The following is a 6,844-nucleotide window of genomic DNA, read 5'->3' as shown; positions in this document are numbered from 1 at the left end:
AATGCACAAAAAGATCTAAAAAGAAGCATAGATAGAATTAGCACATCAAATAAATAAAAGACACAAAAAGAGGCATAGGTTGTCATAAAAATAAAGTCTATGTTGTTAAAACTTACAATTTTTAGAAGACAATCCTAATTGTAAGCAATAATATTTTAAAATTATTATAGTTAATATTTTGGTTAAAAAAAAAATTAAAAAATCACAAAAATTATAGCCAAACAAAGGAATTAATCTCTAATAAATAAATTTTAGCTTGCCAAGGTCTTAATTATTCAATATAATATCTAATTTTAGAATTTAAACTAAAATTCTTTATTTAGATGTATTTTTTTAGAATTTGGACATAAGTTTTATAAAATTATGTCTAAATTTAATTCAAAAATAACATTGTCCAATAAATCAATAAAGAATTTTTGCCCCTTGCTTCTTGCTTTGAAGCTTAAAGACAATAGCAAAGCAATTAGTAGGAGGCAAAAAATTTCTTTAAATAAATACTTATATATATATATATATATATATATATATTATAGATAGATTCTTTAATAATATTATAGACACACTACTTGGATAGGACAAGACTTTAAGAATTAAAAGAAATGAAAAAATAAAATAAAATAAAAATCACTTTATATCACAAACAAGGAGCTATAACAACACAGAAGAACAAGACCAGAAGGACAAGTCCATGTTGAGACATTGAGGATCCTCTTAGCCTCAATTCCTATATATATATATATATACTTACTAGCTGCAAGGAAGTAGAGGGCAGTTTTCTTTCTCCAAGAATCTTCTACTACCGTCTAAGATCCCTTGGAAGCTTTGGGAGCTTATCGAAATCTACTTTTCAAATATTATTCTAAGGTATAGAAGAAGCTTTTGGAACCTTGTCTTCTATTCTTTGTCACTGTCATCACCTCTCTTTTAACTCTCTTTGGGTCTCTGTGAATTCCACAAGGAGGCATCGTTGTATAAAAAACGAGATGATTGTGTTGGAAAAAGGATAAACATGAATAATAACAGATGGATATCGAATCAGAGACGGAGTTAAACAAATGAAGTATGTTTTATTAAATAGGCATGTGGGCACGAGCGTTTCAACGGGTAAATCGATGTTGCTGACTTCTGCAAGACGCTGCAAGCAGACGGGAAGTGATGTCGAACTTTGGAAACGCCTCCTAACAGTTCCAAAGACTAATCTGTTTTTCTTCTAAGCCTGACAGTGGCAACTGACTGTTTGTGAGGCAATCGAAGGTTCATGCATGATCGTTTTGTGTAATAATTTGGAGTTGTGTGTCTAAGTTTGCAACAAGTTTCACAGACGAGGAGGAGTTTGTAAGTATTTCTGATCAGTACTCTTTGTAAATATATTCTTGCATATATATGCATCATGATTCTGACACTCGATTTGGTCTCACTTCCCCTCCCCCTACCCAAAGTTTGCTTCTTAAACTTATTGTGTCAATGTGGGATTAATCAGTATTATTGTGCTTCTGAATTGGGCTTGAGCCATTCTTACTACTTACAACAACAAATGCTGATTATACATCGATTACTTGGATGTGCAGGTAGCAGATCGACGTAGTTCCACTCATTCTGCTGTGAAATAGTGATGATGGGCGGTGATCCGGGCTAGATCCAGATGGCCATTATATTTGGTGCTCTTGTGTGCAATCACTGCAGTTTCTCACAGCACGGCGGTCTCACGAGTGCCGGTGTACAGATCCAAATGCTGGTTGTTGGCCCCCGAAACAAGAATGGGATGCTCTTAGTGCCACAGTTGGTGGTCGCTTCATCTCCCCGAAACCAACAGGAAGCCCTTGCCATGAACCATACTTCAATGCTTCAGTGTGTGAGAACATCGGGGAGAATTACTTCAATTCATACTTGCGTGCTGATGACGCCGGAAGCATGCAATGGGAGAACTGGGAGGACGAGGGCCAGAAAAATTGTTCTATGTACACGCCTAAGAGAAGTATCTGCCATCAGGGACAAGTGCCGGTGCTAGGGGTCCAGGTAGAATCAGTCAGCGATGTTCAAAAAGCTATCAGGTTCGCAACGACTCACAACCTTCGGGTCGCTGTCAAAACTGGTGGGCACGACGACGCGCTCCTAATGACGATGACGACTCCAAATGTACCGCCCCCACCTCCGCGCAAGGCAAAGAAAAGATCCGCATCATCGCACGCATTTATTGTTCGCAACGTCCCGTCAGCAGTGACTATCTCATATTCCAGTACGTTGTCGACAGCCAGACCAAACAAAGTGTTTCAAACGCTGTGACCGCCTCCCTGAACGTACCCGCCTGTCGCGCTGACGGTGCGGGAAAATCCGCCCACAGCGATGTACCCGGTCGGCTCGAGTTTATCGTAAACCTCTCCCCAAGTGGCGCCTCCGTCGAATTTGATAACTGGAGATTCATAATGTTATCCGCCAAATGGAACAACTTGGACGCTGGCGACACTAGAGGAGATTCTGACAGTTTGGCCACGTCATGTTGGAGCACTGGATGCGGCGAGCTGTGGAGGATACTAGATTTTTACCGGATCATCGTTCACTCTGCTATACCAAACTCCCTCCACCCAGGCAGTCGAAAAGGCGACCATCAAGCAATTTATGGAAGAACTGTTGCAGATAGAGAACGTAACATAAACCCTCCAATCCTAATTTCAACCCACTACCTTGCAGGACTGGTACAGAACAATACAGGCGCTTAGAAGTCTACAAACTGGTACAGACTACGTAGGAGAGCGGGTGTTGTTAGGATCCCGAATCATTCCCTTGTCAGAACTGAAGCATCCTCGACGCGTTGCGCAAAACCTCCTCACCGCCATGGCAGAAGTCGGTGAGTCTCCAACAGTTGATGGGCTTATGGTGATTGGACCCGGAGTTCGCGAGGCGGATCCTTCAGGAGAAACATCTGTGACGCCGGCATGGCGAAAGGGGGAGTGACACACCCTTACAAACTCCGGTTGGACTTGGAACGCAACGAAAGAAACAAAGTCGACAGCAAGGAAGAATATCAAGGCTTTCGTGAAGTCGCTGCAAAAGTCGTACCCTGACTCCGGAGCTTACTTAAATGAAGTCAATATCGATGAACCACACTTTCAGCGTTCATTCTGGGGACTCGAAAACCATGCTCGCCTGATCGCCACAAAGCGGCGTGTGGATCCTCACGGATCCTCTTCGTCTGCCGCAAGTGTGTCAGTAGCGAGTTTTGGGATCACACTGGCAACTGCCGGCGCCGCGATTGATATCTACACGATCCATCCATCCAAACATGTGTATGTGTTTTGTTTCTGTATGTGTCACTGGAGTTCAAATATTATCAACCACTCATGTGTTCATCTCAACTTAATGCGAATCATTTATCATAGCTCGTTTGCACCAGTCAACAATTACAAGAATTTTTTCACCCAAGTTTTGGAGACTGTTCACAGCCATTCGGTTCATGTCCAGGGCTCGGTTTTAATTCGATGAACTGGGTCCACATGTCTAGAAGAATCTTACCACAACAAATGTAGGTCTTACAGCTTCACCCACTCCCAGCTTACTCACTTACCAGGTGGGAAACTACGCACAAGTATTCTTCATTGTAAGTTGGCAAGTTACAACTCGAACGACAATGGCATCTTCTGCTTAAAAAGCAACTGAAACCTGTCACCAGTTGCTACGTATCAAGTCTTTCCGCTAAACAAAGGGCGATGGAACTCTACTGATGCACATTAGACTTCAATTCTCGCAGAGTGTTCTATAGATGACAAACCTTGAAGCTTACAGATTGGACAGGTTCAAACACATCAACGGATCAGGTAGAACTTGTACCAATCGGTGCACTAACTGGAAAATCACGATGATCAGTAAAGGCTTTTTTTTGCAACTTTGATCATCCAGCCAATGGAGAAGGGCTTTGAAATGTGATGGTTTGAGGCATCAGATAACAGCTCACATGAACAGTCTTTTGTTTGTTTGTTTTTTTTTTTTTTTTGAATCAGAAGGAAATAATACATATTTGCAATTAAAAAGTTTAAATATGCGAGCACAGTGAAACAGTACTCAGACATATATTATGGCTCCATGGTGGGGTGCTGAATTCAGTCTGTATTTTATGGTTTTGTATTACAGAGGATTTGGAGATCCCTTCGAGAGTAGAAAAATTACTGGCTATCCATGTGTTAGGAAACCTTTTAATTAGAGTTATTCCTGTTAAGGTTCTAGACCAATACAGCTGGTCAAATTTTAGAAAAATGCAACACATTGTGAAGACAACTTTGTCATAGAACTAATTGTTTGGTTAAAGAGTTGTATCATTACGTCGAATCCAAGATATTCATGTGCATACTCTATTGATGAAAAGTCATAATTTCGTTTTCTTTTTTTATTTTTTATTTTAGGACAAATGAAAGCCATGAAAGCTACAATTAGTGTTAGTAAGAAGAGGTATGGTTGATTTCAAAATACTTGTGTCAAATTTGTACTAATAAACTTAAAGGAATTGCTATAATGACACCTCCCTCCATTTATTGAGTGGACATCCCCTCTCTCCATGCCATACACCCTTGAAGGTGCAAATAAAACTCTTTTTTACACTAAATTCTTTTAGGACAAATCAATAATAAATGAATTTTGTTCAATAGTTTATGACATTTTATTTTATTTACTAAATTTTTAAAATATATGTAATAAATTGAATATAATTTTTAATTTACATTTATTAGCTTATTAATCTCATTTAAAGAGTCTTTTATTATAAATTCATCCTAAAAAAATTGAATGTAAATAAGAAATTTACTATATAAATACAAAGGTGTATAGCAAGAGGTTGTCTATATAGTAAAAATAAGATGTCTTTGTTGTAAAGGTGTCTAGGAGTTCTCTACTTTTTTAATATTTTTTATTTAAATAATTTATCAATTTAAAAAAATTAATAGAATTTTTTCTTGTCTTGATTTTTTATATTTTTAATTTTTTTTGGAATTTAGTTTTATCTATTTTTTTTGCATAAGAAATAATAGAATATCATAGCTTTCTATGTCATACTACAAATTAAAATTTTAAATACATATTAGAACATGTTAATTAAAAACAAGTCATTGACTTAAAATATATTTTTTTTAAAAATGATACAATACTTTTTAATAGATTTTTTTTAATATTGGAAAGAAAGATAGATTGACTAGAATTATTTAAATGTAATACCAAATATTTTGATTTTACATAATTTTTAATCTCTATAGAAGATATTTATATATATATATATATATATATATGTGTGTGTGTGTGTGTGTGTGTACATACATACATACATAATTAAAAATGAGCATAAATAATTAATAATAATAATAATAATTAATTTTCTATTATTTTAATTTTTAACTTTGAAACCATCTATAAGAAAATTTTAAAAAATAGAAAAATAAAGAAGAGATCAGTAAAAAAAAATGTCTCTACACATTTGTTGTAAATAGCTGTTTGCAACTAATAAAGATATTGTACTACGAAAGAATTTTTATTTTTATTATTGTATATTTTATGTTATATGCTATAATCCTACAAGCTTATAAATTGAGTAGTTTTGTATTGCTTCAGGTATATAATGAAGTTAAAGTTCTATATGTGATGGGTTTATAAAATACTATATTTGTTTTGTAAAATGTGCTTCTTTCATAATTGGCAAAATTCTACGAAGTATAAGTGCAAAGACAACTAATTAAGATTACAAATAATGATGTCATGGTCTTCTAACTTTTTTTAAATTAAAATAAGAAGAATTTTTTTTAATGCCTTGGTTTTATTTCTTTATAAATATTTTTTATTTATTAAAGATAAAGTTGAGTTTTTTTTGTCTATCTTTCCATTTTTGTGTTAGATTAGAAATCATCTGTATGAAAAATCTAATTCCTTGCATACATGAAAGAAATAAAATAACAGTCTTTTAAAATTTCTTTAATAGAAAAAAATAAACAAAGCATGTTCAGTATGTGTGACATACAAACCGCTCAATCTTTCTTTTTTAGAAATACATTCGGACTATAAAACTCAGTAATTTTAAATGCATTATATAATAGTATATTTAAGAATTATAATGTGTATTATATTTATAAATCACTGAAATACTCTTCTAAATTATGAAAAAATGATGATTTGTAAATTTTATTAGTTTGAGAATAGTTTGTTAAGTTTAAAACTACAAACACAATTTATACTTGGAGTAACAGAGCATGAAGGTAGATATGTATATATAAACCTAATCTTATTAAAATAAAAAAAGATTTTATTTGACTTTCTTGATTTTAGCTATTCTTTTAAAAAATAAAAACTAATTTAATAGAAAACAAGAATTTTCTATATTTATATTTTCTAATTTTAATTTAATTTCAATTTTTATTTTCTAAAATAAATTTCTATCAAAGAAACCATATCAATAAAAACTCTTTTCATTAGTTTAGCATATTTGCAATGATTTATAATATATGGTGTTTGTTAAAAATTTATTTTCTAACCTATGTTAATAATAAAATTCTATATTCATAGAAATAAATACTAATCACTTATTTATTTTAATAATAATACATTTTCATTAATAGATATATCATATAACTAAATTTTAATAGTACATTTGCATACTTTAAGATCTCTTAGCACTACTACGAGTAGTTTAAATTCAATGAAAATTGCATAATATCTTTTTTTAAATATTAAATAATAAAAAATATATATAACTTGACTTTAAGTTGAAACTATATATATATATATATATATATATATACACTAACACCACAACACATCTAATTAAAAATAAACATCATAGTATTATTTAGTTTTTAAGATTAAAATCAATATA

Source organism: Physcomitrium patens, chromosome 1, assembly GCF_059467195.1.
Source record: "Physcomitrium patens ecotype Gransden chromosome 1, ASM5946719v1, whole genome shotgun sequence".
Taxonomy (NCBI): domain Eukaryota; kingdom Viridiplantae; phylum Streptophyta; class Bryopsida; order Funariales; family Funariaceae; genus Physcomitrium; species Physcomitrium patens.
This window is presented reverse-complemented; position numbering follows the sequence as displayed.